The sequence below is a fragment of the Pteronotus mesoamericanus genome, unplaced genomic scaffold (genome assembly GCF_021234165.1).
Source record: "Pteronotus mesoamericanus isolate MK-2021 breed Mesoamerican mustached bat unplaced genomic scaffold, CSHL_Meso_final contig_173, whole genome shotgun sequence".
Taxonomy (NCBI): Eukaryota; Metazoa; Chordata; class Mammalia; order Chiroptera; family Mormoopidae; genus Pteronotus; species Pteronotus mesoamericanus.
Window position 1 is genome coordinate 2,858,476 of NW_026555072.1, and position 17,720 is coordinate 2,876,195.

Below are 17,720 nucleotides of genomic sequence, written 5' to 3' on the forward strand. Positions count from 1 at the left end.
TTATCTCATATCAGTATAGCCACTCAGCTTTCTTTTGACATTTCCACAGTGTATCTTTTCCCACTCATTTACTTTTCTTACATCAGAAATGTAATAACATGTGTCTACTCCATCCTGTCTGGAACAGGAAGTTTGCTCTATTTTTGCAATTCCTCTCTAAATTTGTATATATTACCTCGAAATCTCTTATTTCAAAATACAAAAAATCTTAAAAATTATTAACTGTCAAAAAGTAAGCATATGAGCCCTGGCTGGTGTGGCTCAGTGGACTGAGCACCAGCCTGTGAATCAAAGGGTCTCTAGTTTGATTCCCAGTTAGGCACATGCCTGGATTGCAGGCCAGGTCCCCGGTAGGGGGCCTGTGAGATGCAGCCACACACTGATGTTTCTCTCCCTCTCTTTCTCCCTCCCTTCCCCTCTCTAAAAATAAACAAACAAACAAATAAATAAAGTCTTTAAAACCAAAGCATATGATAAAAAGTATTAAATTCATGTTCCTAACATATCTGGAAAGTATTAAATTGAGAAAGGAAAAGGATCAGCCTGTAGACTTGTGAGATGTTCTCTTACTGCACTATTCTAGATCAAGGAAACAAACAGGCTAAGAAATAGTTAAAATTTACAGGTCTGGGGTTAATTGGGAGGCTGACCCCCCCTATTTGTGGGCCATTAGAAGGAAAGTCAGTTGATGACAAAGATGTATCAATTTTTCCTTAAAAGGTAAGTATTATGATACCTGGTGCTTCTTTCTTTCAGGGTGGGGAGCTCTTTTTCCAGTATACTTGCATTTTCTACTTTCCCTGTCTCAATTTTAGCTATTTTACTACTTATTAGCATTTTCAAAAGGTTAACCAGAGAATTTAAAATGTGTAACTTGAGAAGGAATAAAACTAATTAGTTATGCCACTTGCCAGTTCTGTAAAAAAAATGACGGTGAGAAAGTTGGAAAGTACTGACTAAAATGTGGCTTTCTCAGAATTAGTTGACTTCAGTCACTTGTACTGTTCATGCTTTAGTAACCCAGGGAAGCCAGGTTTGGATACAGACAAATAGTCACTTGAGATAAAACAGCAAAAGGTTACCACTGAATTGTTTTAAATGCTAACCAAAGGGATCACTAGAAGATCTAAGATGAGGACTAGAGAGCACAGATGGAAACTAATTATCTCCTCTTGGCATGACACCAAACTTCTATGTAAACTAAAAGCATCCCTATAGGAATATCAATCACAGAGTAAAGAAAACAGATTTTTCTTCTCTATCCATTTCTCCTATCATCTCAGTGCTATTTTAGTTATTCCAAGAAACTGTTTTACAAGAGTGATGGACAGATAAAAATAAAATTCTCTAAAATCTGAAATACTCATTGTTGCTTTGTGTGGAAAGTGACCACCTTGTAAAAACACCTGTAAGCCCAGAACATGGTTGACTGTCATAATGATGAAATTTTCCTGGACAGTAAGCCTCAGTATTTTCTTATTTGAGAACCTGCAGTTTAAACTCAGCCTTCAAGATCAAAGACATAAATTAACTTGGCCCATTGATTTGATGACTCTATGGAGAGCTGCCAGGCAAGGCAGGTCAGTTCCACAGAATAACATTCATTTTTAATGCTTAAAACAACTGTGGACAAACTGTTGAGAACTGAACAGAGAATGAAACACCCAAAGACACTCACCAATATATCTTTCTGCACAACCGACCAGAAAACAGCTAAACTCTACTTGACAGTGACAGGGAGCTCATTATCTAACAAGGCATTCCATTCCAAGTTTTAGACAGCTCTAAATGTAGAAAGAACTTCCTTTTTAAAAAATAATTTTTCTGCTATCTTCATCTTTATTTTTCTTTCTCTTGCTTTTCTTAAAAAAGATTTTATTTCTTTATTTTCAGAGAGAGAGAAAGGGAGAGAAACATCAATGTGTGGTTGCCTCTCACGCCCCCTACCAGTGGGGACCTGGCCAGCAACTCAGGCATGTGCCCTGACTGGGAATTGAACCAGTAACCCTTTGGTTCACAGGCTGGCACTCCGTCCACTGAGCCACACCAGCCAGGGCTCTTCCTTTTTCACTGATGTGTATTTTTCCCCTCTAATTCTTTTGTACAGTTTTTAAAATTTTTTCAACTGCAGTTTACACTGAATATTATTTTGGTTTTGTTTCAGATGTATGGCATATCAGTTGGACAATCATATACTTTATAAAGTGTTCCCCCTGATATTTCCAGCACCCAAGTGGCACCACACATAGTTAATACAGTATTATTTACTATATGGCCTATGCTGTACTTTATATCCCTATGACTATATTGTAACTACAAATCTGTATTTCTCAATGCCTTCACCTTTTTCACTGAGCCCCCAATCCTGCTCCCCTCTGGCAACCATCAGTCTGTTCTCTGTATCTATGAATCCTTTCCTGTTTTGTTTGTTCATTTATATTGTTTAGATTCCACATGTAAGTGAAATCATATGATATTTGTCTTTCTCTGACTGCCCTATTTCACTTAGCATAATATCCTCTAGGCCCATCCAGGCTGTCGCAAATGGAAAATTTTGTTTTATGGATGAGTAATTTTCCATTGTATGTAAGTACCACAGCTTGTTTACTGACTCATCTGTTGATGGGCACTTGGATTGCTTCGTTGTGGCTATTGTAAATAATGCTGCAATGAACATAGGGGTGCATCATCAGTGTTTGAATCAGTGTTTTGGGTTTACATAAATAATTTTCTACAAACAGAAAATAAACCCTGCCTTTTAACTTCCTAATTATGCCTCTATACTAGATTTGTATCTGTTAACAGGTTCAAATCTCTCCCTACCTTTATCCACAAACTCTCTCTTGACCCTACATTATTCTTCTCTATTTAATACCTAATTTGTTTCTTTCCCTTTTCTTTTAAACTCCTCAAAACATAGTTTATAGTCTATCTTCCCTTGCTCCCAGTTGCTCCTCAACTGGCTTCCACCATACCAGACTTACGGAAAAAGTCACCAGTCTATGCATATTTCCAAACCCTCATCTCTAAGTAGCTGTATGCTGCATTTGATATGCCAATCACTCCCTCCCACCATCCTTCTTCAAACAACTGCTCTGGTTTCCAAAGACTTTTTCTAGGTTTCCTGTGTTGCTCCCTAATATCCTTTTCTTCCTTTAACCATCTTATAAGTGACAGTATTTCCCAAAGTACCCTACTACACTACACAGGTTTATGGCTCCTAGAATAGAGGGACAGAGAAAGTGAAGCGGGGGATGGATGGGTGAGAGAAATTAAAAGAAAACTATCCATCCCCCCACCCCCAGCCAACCAGATACATTAACTTGGGAGGATGATCAACATCAAGACCATTCTCTTCTCTTCTCCACTGGTTCTTCCCCCCTTCCACTAGTCAGTAAGCGCTCTCTTCTATGCAATCATAAAATCTGGAAAAATCTCTTAACTCTTCTTTTTCTCACCCTGGAACATCCACTCAGTCATCAAATCCTGCCAAGGAAACATCTGAACTTATCTTCTAAATCAATATTGCCAATGCATTTTAGCCTTCCTTTTCCTAGTTTGGAACCTAACAATTTCCTGAAACTGAGACCACAAACAGCAGCTTCCTAATTAGTCTTAGGACTCTTGATCTTGTTGTGCTCAAATTTACCCTCCACCCAACTGCCAGAGACTTATCTGAAACACATACTGGACCATATCTCTTCATTGCTGAGAGACTTCAATGGCTTCCCTTTGCTCCTAGATCTTTATTAGGGTCCTAATCAAGGCCAAGAAGGTCCTCTACAATTGAGCTCCATCTACTTCTGCAGTTTTATCCTTCACCATACTCTGCCCAGTTTTATGCTAATACTCAACAGTGTTGAACCTCTGTAGTTCCCACCCCCATGTTGCATCTCACCTCTATGATTTATAAAATCATACCACCCCTTCTGCCTAGGAGGCCCTCTTCTTACTTCCTCACTCTGAAAACATATAAATTCACCTTATGAGGCTTAGAAAACATGTCAACTCTTCTAGGAAGTTTCCCTTTTCTGATTCAGATACAACCTGATGATCCCAACAGCAGTACGTTCTCAGAGTGGCCTGTGTATAGCACCACATAACTAACTTAAATTATTTTGTAACCACTGATATACAGTGGTGGGCAAAAGTAGGTTTACAGTTGTGAGTATGCAAAAGTTTATTTTTGGATTATTTATGAATTGCTGCATTAATTTGTACTAAAACTATAAACCTACTTTTGCTCACCCTGTATATCAAAAAACTCTAATTCAAATATGAGTTCCTATCATATACACACTATATTTTTTAAAAACAATTTGTAATGGATGTTACTCTTCCTTTATCTGTTTGAAATCTTAGGCTTTAAGGTCATTCTAAAATGATTCTCATTGGGGGCAAATTTATTTGCTGGTTGTTAATTTGGACAACTGTTATCACTTTAAAATTTTTGTCTGTAGGCTAACTTTGGAGAAAATTAATTTCCTTCTTCATTCACCCCCTCTATTGACAGCAGCTTCCTCCCAGGATTCTCAGTCCCAACCCACCAATAGGGAGACAAGTTCAGATTTAGACAGGAAGTCAGTAATACATTTGTCTCAGGCCCTAAGTCCCTCCCTCTGCTCTCCAGCTTGCCATTCTGAATAGCAGTAGTATCTTTTTCTTTCATGGGTAATCCTTGACTTCACACAGTCAAGGGATCATTTCCTCCATTTACTGAGTGTTTTGATCCTCATTATCTACAGAAATATAATTCCCAGCTACCCCTACCTTTTTCTGGCTCTAGATCCCAGCACGTCAGTACCTAGAGGCCCATGACTAAAAATCTCTGCTTACCATTTGATGTTTGTGGTTGAGAGATTTATTTTTTTCTTGATCACAGATATGTCTAATTTTTAATTTTATCAATTGTAACTTTGTTTAGAAAGGAGATACAAGTTTAAAGTAGAGCCATCTTGACTAGAAGGCTTTAGGTTTAAATTTTACAAGTACTATACAATGTTTTATATCAGGGGTCAACAAACTATGGCCCCTAGGCCAAATCTAGCTCACTGCTTGTTTTTGGTACAGCCCATGAGCTAAGAATGGCTTTTACATTTTTTAATGGTTGAAAAAAATCAAAATAATAATATTTTTTCACATGTAAAATTATGTAAAATTCTTATTTTAATGTCCATAGTTTTATTAGAATATAGCCGTGCCTATTAATTTAAGCTGTCCAGGTATCAACTGTTGTATAACCAACCACTGTAAAACATAGTGCCATAAAGCAACCACCATATTTTATCATGTCACAGATTCTTTGGGACAGGAATTCAGGTAAAGCATGACAAGGGATGGTTCTTTTTTGCTCTCAGATGTCTGGGACCTTGGCTGGGAAGAACAGCTGGAATTACCTGGAGGCTTCTTCTTTGATCTGGCACCTTTGACAGGGATGACCTGGCTTAGCAGAGACCATCTCTGGAGTGCCCACATGAGGCCTCTTTAACACAGACGGCCTCAGGGTAGTCAGACTTCTTACATGGCAGCTCAGGGGCTCCAGCATGAATGTTCTAATGAACAACACAGACGCTACATTGCCTTTTATTATTTAGCCTCAGAAGTCACGTATTCTATTGTATTGGTTGAAGCAGTCAGAATCCCACCCAGATTTAACTAGAAGGAGACATAGGCCCTACCTCCTGATGAGAATATGTAAAAGAATCTGCAACTACATTTTAAACCTCCATTTATGTTCTTTACATCATTTAGTAGCAAGGATCCAGAATTAACGACTGACTTAAAATGTGAGGCACATTCAGGTGTCAGAGTATCCCAGTTCTAAAGAAATTCAGCTTCACAAAATGACTGCCATCAAGGCCCTGACTTGTGAACAATTTTAGTATTTTCTAATTTGTTTCTGATCAGTCTTTAACTCTGAACATACAGAACACTTGAGTTTTTAAGTGTTAAAGGAGTAACTAAAGTTGTTAAGAAGAGTAATCTATGTCTGTATGATAGTAAAAATGGCCCTAATTCTTCACCCTTTCTTTATGTACTTTTAAGGTGACGATGAAGTTCCTTCCCACTCCCTAAATCTGGACTGGCTTTGCGACTTGCTTAGGGCAACAGAATGTAGCAGAGGCGATGGTGTATTCACACATTTCTGAGCCTAGGACTCAAGAGGCCTTGCTACTTCTACTCAGTCTTAGAAACCTGTTCAGCTACCATGAAAACAAGCTTGGGCTAGTCTGCTGCAGGATGAGATGTATAGCCCAGTGCTCCTACCCCCTACCATTACTCCAGCTGACAGCCAGCCAACTTCAAAAGCAGAGCTCCTTGCTGACCTGTAGCTGACCACTGGCATAAGGGCGACCAGCTAAGAACAGCAGAACCACTCAGCTGAACCTAGTCCAAATGGTCAACTTGCAGAATAATAACCAATAAATAATTATTATTTTGAGCCACTAACTTTTAAAGTGGCTAAAGTATATTGCAATAGTTAGCTGACAGAATTTACAAGACAGTTTTAAACTACAGAATGGAAATTTCATCACACCTCAATCTTACTACACTGAATCACTTTAGAGATTGAATAATTCTCCAAAGCAGGCATTACTGCTGGGCTCCACTGAGAGAGCATTCTACCTGATGGCAAGGTCACAGAGAGGTCAAACACCTGATTTCAAAGAGGAAAGCTGTAATAGCAGCCATACAGATAGCTAATGTCACTCCATCTGCAAGTTTCTCACCCTACCTGATGCCAAGGCAGCCGTAGGTACCTCCTCAGAGGAGAGGTGAGTGGCACCTGCAATCAGAAGTTAGCTAGTTAATTAGAATGTTAGAGTAACACATTCCACATCCCTAAAACCTCACCTGAAGAGAATTTAGCATTGCTATTAGAATCTCTATTCTTTTAGTTATAATCCCCATCCTCTTTATTTATACCAGTGTTATTGTTCAGTGTACTCCAGTAAAGGCAGGGCAGATACCAACTTAAAAGATTAATTATATGCATGTAACTATGAATTAATTTAAATATGTGTGTGTGCGTGCACACACACCCCTCCCCCCCCCCAGAATCCACAAATCCAATTATAAGCTGATTTCAAAGAGACTCCCTGAGGCAGCAAATGTTTTCAAACAATGTAATTTCTCAAGATACTCAACATTTTTTTTTGCTTGAATTTTTTTTCCTGTTACCGTGGCATATCGTATTTCTTTGAATACAATCAATGAAAGCCAATTTTTTTCCTTTGAGAGTGAATTTTTGGAAACAACCAAATGTTACTCAAAGTCCATTAAAGTGAACATGCAGTTGAGATGTGTAAAACCAGTTTTAATAAATAATAAGCTGGGAAAATAAATTACAAGGCTGATTTATAATTCAAAGTCTACTGTCATTAGCTGGCAGGTTAAAACTCTTAAAAGCACAAAACTCTTCAATGGCTCTCTATTGTTCACAGCACAAATTCTAAACTCTTAGGCCTAGTATCCACAGCTCACCTTTCCAGTCTTAGTTCCCTTGCATAGTCTCTTCTTTAGGGAAGCTGAGCCCCTCATTGCTCCCTACTGACTGTCTTGCATGCATGTATCTGTTCACGTTCTTCCCCTTGACTGCCCTTTATGCCCATGTCATCTGTCTGTGTACCCAATACAGCGCCCCAAACTGTACATGACTCAAATACTTATTGAATGAATGATGAAGTGAATAATCCATTCCTCCAGTGGCTTATAAAATGGTTTTGAAGGTAATTCCAAAAAGGAGAGCTCCAAGAACATTCTGAGCAAGGAAACAAGTAGCTAGTCTCTAAAATGCATTTTGAGGATGAAGTTATGAAATATTAGAAGAGCAACTGATGTGTAGTCATACCTAAAGACTCCCAAAGAAAACCTAGTCAATCAGGTACTGAGCTAGAAACAAACTAAAAATTCCAAGTTACGTGTCTACTCGGACCACAGATCATAATGCCATGGTATTTATTTATTGCTTTTTTAAATTCTCACCCAAGGAAGTTATTTTTTGTGTGCATAAATTATTGATTTTAGAGAGAGAAGGGGGAGGGAGAGAGAAACATCAATCAGTTACCTCCCGCACACAATCCAACCAGGGACTGAACCTGAAACCTAGGCATGTGTGCTGACCAGGGATCAAACCCACATTATTTTGGGATGATGCTTCAACCAACTGAACAACCCAGCCAGGGCAGATAGCAGGGCTTGGGGTTTTGGATTTCATTGGAATTCTTACTCAAGAATATCCAAGTTAAAAACAACTACTACTTTTAGATATGTACCTAGAAGTGAGACTGCTGGATCATATGGTAATTCTGTGTTTAATTTTTTTTGAGAATTTCCATATTGTCTTCTATAGTGGCTGCACCATTTTACATTTCCACCAACAGTGTACAAGATCACTAATTCCTCCTCATTCTCACCAATACTTGTTTTTTTAAACGCGCACGCGCGCGCACACACACGCACACACACACATCAGCCATTCTAACAGGTGTGAGGTGATATTTCATTGTGGTTTTCGTTTGCATTTACCTGATAATTAGTGATGTTGAGCATTTCTGTATATACCTGTTGACTATATATATATATATATATATATATATATATATATATATATCCAAAAGAACTGAAGTTAGGATCTTGAGGATGACAGCTAAGATAGGGTAGGGGGAGGCCAGGGGGTAGAGGGATTGAGCAAAAATGAAAAAGGACTCATGGATATGGACAACAGTGTGGTGGCTGTGGCGGGGGGGTATAAGGGGACTAAATGGTGATGGAAAAAATACAATAAAAAAGATATGAAAACTCAAATGTCCTTTCACAGGTGAATGGATAAATAAAATGTGGTATATGTATACAATGGAATATTATTCAGATCCAAAAAATGTAATCCTAGAGGACATTATGCTAAATGAAAAGGACAAATACTGCATAATTCCACTTATATGAGGTATCTAAAATAGTAAAACTCATAGAAGTAGAGAGAAGAATGGTGGTTGCCAGGTGCTGGAAAGAGAGGGAAATGGGGAATTGACATTCAGTAAATATAATTTATGCAAGATGCATAAATTCTAGAAATCCGCTGTACAACATACTGCCTATTAATGATACTGCAGTGTGCACTTAAAAATGAAAGAGGGTAGATCTTATGTTAAGTGTTTTTATCACAAAAAAAGAGGCACAGGAAACTTTTGGAGGTGATAGATATGTCTATTACCTTGACTGTGGTGATGGTTTCACAGGTATATGCATATGTCCAAACTCATAAATTTGTATGCATTGAATATGCGCAGTTTTTGTATATCTCAACTGAGCTGCTAAAACAACACTAGCATGGTGATATATATTATATATAAAATAAATTATTATAAACAATAAAGACTTTCTAAGAATTAATGATGTCCTTTCCCTGTTGATGAAGTTTAGCTCAATACAATAATAAACTGAGAATATTTTCAAAGCATTTGTATGGTAAAATTTGTTCATATTAGGTTAAACCATATGAAATTGCCATTGTTATGAGTCAAAATATTTGAGCATCAAAAAATTTCATATGGTTCAACCTAATGATGCAGGATTTTGCTGATAAAAACAATCTTTTGCTTCTCTGTCTCCAAAGCCCTCACACACTCTGGAGAACCTTAATTCCTGTGCACTTTTGAGGACTTAAAGATAGGCACAAAGCCCTACATCTACATACATTATTTCTTAGCTCAAAACACCTAGTTTCCTTTAGGAGTTGTATTCCACTCACTAGACTCAAGGTAATTGTCCTGTGAGTCTCCCAGTGGGGTATTATGTCTCTCTACCTACATCTCAAATTTCTAGGTCAGATCTGAGCACCGTCTGCCCATGTTCCATTTGCACACTGCAAATAGGCCACGATACCCAGGATTCCTGAATGTTGTTTAATGCAAGAAGAAGTTGTTGACAAAGAGGTGTCTGATCATTATGATCAGCATGGGCTTGTTTTGGGGTGGGGGGCTTGATTTTATTCTCATTTCCTCTGCTTTTCCTGCTCCAGAGTTGCAGTCAACTGGCTAGACTATTATCTCTGGGTCTCTTGTTGGTCCATGCAGGAGTAGTCTCATAGGCAGGGTTTCTAATCCTGCATTTGTGGATGGAGTGGTAAGGCAGTTTCCCTCTGTCTTCCTGGGCAGTCTCAACAAGACCCTATGAGTAGGTGCAGGTGCTGTGACTAACTGGCACACTCCCAGGACACAGGCAACACCACGTGCTTAGAACTAGGGGCTCAATTTTAATCCTTCTGAGACACCATTTCAGGAATCAGCGAATATACAGACATGTTAACAATGTAATGCTTTTTGTATGCTCATGTGGGCCTTGAACTGGTGAGTTTTCTGCATTAAAATTTTTAGAATTTTCTGCATAAAAATTTTTAGACTTACCCAAGTATAAATGTAATCTTTTCTATGGTAAATGTTATTTCATGAGAAACACTGACTACATAATTTCAGCTTCAATGGTCAGAAGATCCTGTGCTTTCAAGTTCACTGTTAGAAATGCAAAACATTGACAGCAAAACTCTATCATCCCACCTCTGTTCCCTCAGTACAAGATAATTTCCTGTTTCAAAGATTTTTTTTTAAATAAGATCTTTCATCCAGGGTGTTTTAAATAACTGATTTTTTTCTTTTCCTCAAGAAGATTATTGCAGAGTTTAATTAAGTTTTCCCTTAGGAAATATCACCCTTGACATACAAAGAAAGACAAAACAATAATGGCAGATTGTGGAAACAGGAATATTTCATTTTTACAAAATGAAAAACTATAAAAATTAAAAGTGCAAAAAGTACCCCATAGCTACTAACATGCAGTGATTTGAAATATGAGCAATCCATAGGAGACTGGTAAAAAGTTCTCTGTGTATTTACTGTTTTTCCTGGGTTCTGAATTCAGAACCCCACACTTCTACTTTGACAGCTGACAACATCACAACCACATAGAAATAAATGAGAGGGTTCTACTGCAGATGATATAAGTAATGCATTTTTTTGCATGACTTGTCTCAGAAGTGAAGCTAAGAAGGAACTGAGTCTCACATGTTCACTCTTACAGGACCCATGGAAGAACTGAATAAAGATTTCATGAAGGAACTTGGGCTGGAATTTGGAAAACCTGGATGTTAGATCAAATTTCTAGTCTGTTAGCACCCTATTTTTTTCACTGTTTTTCTTTTAAAGATTTTTATTTATTTTTTTATTTTTAGAGAGGGGAAGAGAGGGAGAGAAACATCAATGCATGGTTGCATTTCATGCACCCACTGCTGGGGACCTGGCCTGCAACCCAGGCATGTGCCCTAAACTGGGAATAGAACTGGTGACCCTTTGGTTAGCAGGTTGTCACTCAGTCCCCTGAGCCACACCAGCTAGGGCTATTATCACACTATTTTTTAAAAAAATATATTTTATTGATTATGCTATTACAGTTGCCCCACCATGCTATTTTTATTATAGTGGCTTTGTAGTAAGTTTGAATCTGGTAAAGCAAACTCTCCTCACAATCTTCTCTGATTTTTTTTTCTGATATGATATTCCTTAGTGTAAAATCCTTCCATTGCTCCTCAGTGCTCACAGATTCTCTTGTGGGTCCCTGTAGGACTGTACTTTAGTAGAGTATGGAGTAGTTTAGGGCCAAAGCTGACTACTCAAAAATAGAGAAGAGTCAGTGTACCGCCAGAGTCCCTTTCTCTGCCCTGGTTCCTCACCAGGTTCATGCTCTCCTTTGAATAAATGTTTAACAAATATTTAACAATGGTTATGCAAGGGTGCTGTGTCAGAGGTCCCCAAGACCACTCTAAGTTCTGTGATTCACTAGGACTCACAGAACTCAACATATAATCATACTCATGGCTATGGTTTATTATAGTAAGAAGATACAAAGCAAAATCAGCAAAGGGAAAAGGCACATGGGATGAAAGACAGGGAGACCAGGCACAAGCTTCCAAAAGACCTCTCCCAGTGGAGTTACACAGGATGCACTTAATTTCCCTAGCAACGAGTTGTGACAACACATGTGAAATGTTGTCTACTAGGGAAGCTCATTAGGGACTCAGTGCCCAATGTTTTTGATTGGAGGTTGGTCATATAGGTACCCTCTGATTGGCAAATACCAAAATTCTAGACTCCAAGAAGGAAAGCAGGTGTTTAGCAGAAACCACATTGTATAAACAGTTCAGGCACAACGAGCCACTCTTATAAGTTCTAGGAATGGTGGGAACCCTCCTGAAAATCAAGTTCCCAGATGCTAGCCAAGGGACAACCTTGTAGGCAGGCCTTTCAAAGTCAGGCCTGCTACACTAACACTTTTTTTGCACAGATGCCAATCACTAACCTGGCTGGGCACCCACAAGTCCTGCTCAGACTTTGATGGGTTAAACAAAACCATGAGAGTTTTCAGAGTAGGGTAGTAAGGGAGTAGGAATGTAGAACACCCCCGCCCCCACCTCAGTGACAGGAGAAAGGGACAATGAGGACTGCTTCTTGGGAGAAAGGCAATGCTTGAGCCAGGTCTGAACACATGACAGATACTGTGGTGCCTAGATTTAAATCCTAAATGGGTGGGTGATCTTGGCTACATAATTAACAAGACTAAACTGTATCTCAGGAAGTGAGTTATGCACATAGACCAGGGCTATTAATCACTTTCATTCCTGTATGACTCTCGAACCTCCTGCAAGCCATGTGGCCTTGCTAATAATGTAGGTTGGCACCTACTTCTCCAGCCCCACCTGTGCCTCTCTGCCACTTCACTCTCTGTGATCCAACCATCGTGGTATCTTTTCAGTGCCTGAAATATGCTCCTTTCTACCTCCAAGTCTCTGTACAATATTGACAATATTATTCCACCCCCACCTCCACTCCTGATTGCTCTTTATCATTCTTCCTACTTCATATAGCTAACTCCTACTCATGTCAGATTTCAATCCAAACAACACCTCCTCAGGGCAGCCTTCCCTCACCTTCCCCATAGTAGCTCAGATACCCTGTCACTTGCTTTCCAGCATTAGTAACTTCTCCTTTATCACTCTGAGCACATTAATGTCCTTTTTTTCCCCATACTTATATATTTTTAAGAAGGCAGCAACTATGCCTGTGTTGCTCACTGATAACCTCTAAGCCTAACATGATACCTATCACATAGTAAGCACTCAGCAAATGTATGAGGAATGAATGAGGGCTCACTCTCAGTCCATGTGGTATGGGTGAGGGCAATCTCTGCCTCCCCAACACATACATACCTCCTGAGTCTAAGGCATATGACCTAGGATAGTTATCCAAGTATTTTGACAGAATTGCTGAAAAAGAAGCAGATGCAGATATCCTGCCTGAGAGCAAAACTAACTTGAAGGAAAGCAAAGATGAGAGGAGATCTAGGGCTGCAATGTGTGTGAGAATGCAGCCATTCCTAAAGGTAGCAGTCCTTGGGATATTCATTTACCAGTATATTTTCTTTTTGTTTTTCAGGCTAATTAGAGTTGGGATTCTGGCACATGTAACTAAGCGTCCAAATATAGAAATAGTAACTGGAATTATACATGTAGTTGGTCCCAACGGACAACAGAAAGACCATCAGCAAGCTGAACTTATAATAACCGGAGCTACTGGCCTAGGGAGTCCTTACAGTTCCTGGAACTATAAACAGGTTTGGTCTGGTGCAGGGAGAAAAGATACCCTGGCTGGGGAGGATATCACAGGTATTACAGCTGGTCATAATTCTAGAAACTACCTTGTTCCTCTCCTCAAGGGCTAAAAGGCTATTTGTATCTATGACAGCAGAATCACTACATCTCATCTATGAAAACTCACAGAAAACAGCCCTGGCTGTTGTGTCTCGGTGGATTGAGTACCGGCCTGTGAACTAAAGGGTCACCGATTTGATTCCCAGTCAGGGCACATGCCTGGGCTGCAGGGCACACGAGAGGCAACCACACATAAATATTTCTCTCCCTCTCTTCCTCCCTCCCTTCCCCTCTGTCTACAAATAAATAAATTAATTTAAAAAAAACTCTTGGAAACTAGACCTCCCAACAGACTGAAGAAAGGCAAAAATCTCTTATTTTCAAAGGGGTTAAAATCATTACAAATAAAGAGCTTGGCTCTCACTCCAAACTAAATTCTACACCAGATTAATAAAGCATTGGTTGGATAAGCAGTTGAAAAAGAAAAGAAAAAGTCACTAGCAGCCAGCACAGGCTCTCCAAAATCACACCCAACTTACCCCAGACTTTCTGTTACAGTCACTTGAATCACTTATTGAGATACTTCTTTATAGATATAGTATATATGGAGGCAGCTGACAAAGGCTATCAGTATTTTCCAGTTGGTAAGATGAAGAATCTAGGCTTTGGAAAGATAAACCTGAAAGGTGTATTGTGGTGGGACACAGAGCTATGCCCTTAGCCCTGTGCTGATCAAAACTTAGGATTATTAGTGAGGAGTAACATTCATCAGAGAAAAGGGGAAAGTTCAGAAGCTAATATGATAAGCAAAAACAGAATGAAATTTAATTAGAACATATGTAAAGCCCCTGCAATTTTTAAAACCCTGTTTCCTAAATAAAGGATGAAAGCAGTTCAGTTTTTGATGCTAGCAAAAGCACAGGGTGACAGAGCTACTTGACCTGGGCTGAATTTGGAAACATACCTATTTCAGTTGGACAGCAACTGGAGAAAACTAAACTCCAGCCTGAGTATTGAGAAACAATGACCAACAAAGGGGAATCCAGGGAGGGGAACCTAGATTAGAAAAAGATTTGGGAATCATGCCACACAAATGACAGTTGAAAGGGTGAGAAGTAATTTGGTATAGCAACTTTGGATAGTAAAGACAGAATCCTATAAAACTGAAAATAACCATACCCTATGACTCGGCATTCCTATTTCTAGATACATATTTTGGAGAAACACTCACAAATTTACACAATGACCAAAACAGAATTGTTTATAAAATCAAAATTCAGGAAGTACTTAGGCTTCTGTAAATAGAAGAATGGCTAAGCAGAATAAGGTCTATTCACCCTCTGAGATACTTTGCAGCGCTGAAAACAAAGATATAGGTCTACTTACCAATCAGAATGAGCTAAGTTTGCCAAAGTAACAAAAGGAACTTAAAATTTTAGAGGCTTAACAACTAAAGTCTGTCTATTCACTATGTTACATGCTTAAAGTGAGTTGGTACAAAAGCTCAATGTACTTATTCTCAGATCCAGGCTGACAGAGGTCCCATCTCTATTTGCTAAGCCAATGAAATGGGGTAAACCTCAGACTGGCTCTTAAAACTTCCATTTGGAAGTGCAACTATTACTTTTGCTGGCATTTCACTGAACAAAGCAAGTCACACCTAACTTCACCTAACTTCATAAGGGGAAGGGTCTAGGTACAATCCAACCATATGCTCAGATAGCAAACAGCCAACAATATTGGCTATATATTGACATAATGACTAATACAATATATAGTATGGAAAGATTAATACAAAACATACAAAAATATCTAAGACATTTTGCTGTGTGTACAAAACACATATACACATTCATAAAGCCACCATGTATATAAATTAAAAGAGATCCAAAACAGAGTTATATGTTGTTTATTTATACCCAAATAAGCATGAAACTGAGGAAGGTGGAAGATGACACTAGAAGAGGTGACCAAGGGGGGAAATAACCATTTCTGTAATGTTTTAATTATTTTAAGAAAAAAATGACAAGATTTTAATTTCTGATAATTTTGGCTAGGGAAGAATCTGAGTGTTCTTCATATTACTCTGAACTTTTCCATTATATTAAAATCATTGAAATAAGAAGCTGTTTATAGAACCAGGAATTTTTTAGCTTGAGAAAGACTACAGATGGGAGAGTGGGGAATAAAAAGTAGGAAAGTAGATGGCTTAAACTATTTTGGACAAAGGAGATCTGCTCTGTGTGGCTATAGAGGGGGAGCTGGGAACAGTGGTGAGAATTCCAGGAAGGCATATCTTGGCTTGGGAATAAGGAATGACCTATGATGAAAAGATGAGCGAGCAGCCTCAAAAATGTGTGAAGGAAAAAAAATTATTTGTGGGGAAAAGTGGTCAACTGCCTGTCTGACAAAATATTGTGAAGAGGATTCCTGCACAGGAAAGGTACCTGCATTCTGTTATCTCCAAGGTCGTATTCTCAGGTTCCATCAACCTTGGACCAGAAATGCAAGTTATCCCAGGAGAAATTTTTAAAATATGCAACAATCTGAATTCAACACAGCCTTTAATGGTGTTACCTGGGAATATTTCACAATCGATAAGGAATAATTCATTTAACTGGGCCTGAAAATTATTATAGCCAGGGGTCTATAAGCATTATACTCACTTTGAATAAAGTTAGCTTTAATTCTCATGACTTGGTCAACTGCATGCACATAATTAAATCAGTATTATTTATAGAACTGTTGCCTATTTAATCACTATTTCTGAGACTTGTTATTCTCCCAAAACCAAAGTCAAACTGCTCACACAGCTAAAGAGATCTCCACAGAAACATCCCACTGAAATGATTACTTTGAAAAATGAAAGAATGAGAATGACGAGTGTGTTTTTTTAACAAGTCATTCTGGCTACTGCCAGAAGAAAAACAAAATAAGTCTTAGCAATGGAAAACAAGTATCATTAACCTATCCTTGTGAGAGAGGGCTAGTGTGACATAAAAACAGTGGGGTCAGAACTCAGGCAGCTCCCTGCTGCTGCCCTGCTCCCAGCCGAAAAGATAATGGATTTTAGTGGTAGTAAATGAGACAACATGCTGTACTTGAGGATTTTCTTTCCAAAGGTACCATATCTTTTGTACCAACAGGTTTTTATCTGTACATAGCTATATGTCCAGACAATTATGAGTTAAGCAGCCTTTATGTGCCTGGAACCTCATGGATCTGAACAGACACCTGGGAAACCCACTGTGATTTTTAAGGAAATGTATGTTTCCACCATAGACGTAGTGAAAGCATGCTGCAACATAAAAACACGTGCTCTGCCCACATGTTTTTGCCCGTTTAGAACTTCCTTCCGGCAGTGATTCTGTATCACTAACTAACAATAGGAAATACTTGCAGAAAGTAACTGTTATTCAGTAGTTTCTTCCTATTAAATTTCAAGATTAACAACAAAATGAAACCAAAACAAAAAACAGCTTAGAAGGCTCTGATATACTCCCAAGTTAATGAGGTTAGTGTGGCTTGAAGGGTACTGTCTTTCTAGACCTATATTCCTAGCTGTGCTGGAGCTTCATCTGGCCTGGCTCCACAATCACCAGAAATACTAAATGAGAGAAAAAGTCCTAATATCCTGGAAAAGCGGCCAGCTAGACAACCTCAGTGCCTTGTAGAGACTCAAGTCTGGCCCTAATCTAAGAGCAAAAGCTGATTACTCACCCCTCACCTCTCCAGCCTCGCTTCTCCATCCTCCAACTGCACGGATATACATCCTAAGATGTCACAGAGTAGTGTATTTTATCCTTGGAAGACAGAGTCTGGTGATAAAATGCAGGCCTATAATGTTAGGAAGGAGAGAGTGTAGGGGAAACCAGAATGAAAAAGATAAGGGAGGAGGAGAAAGTCTGGGGGAGGAGAGGAAAGGTTACTGGAAAAGAGCAGGGCAGAAGAGAATGTGACAGAGAGACAGGGCCAAGGAAAATAACAAGGTCAATAATATGCTCCATGAGGACAAAGAACT

At 38.9% G+C, this 17,720-nt stretch overlaps 1 protein-coding gene across 1 annotated transcript in view; it reads right to left on the minus strand.

Moving 5' to 3' along the window:
- Window positions 1-17,720, minus strand: part of JADE3 (jade family PHD finger 3) — a 151,450-nt gene that overhangs the window by 85,532 nt on the left and 48,198 nt on the right. The window contains exon 2 of the mRNA XM_054566506.1: window positions 6,737-6,787. The gene's annotated coding sequence lies outside the window, so the exon portion shown is untranslated. The remainder of the gene's footprint in view (window positions 1-6,736; window positions 6,788-17,720) is intronic.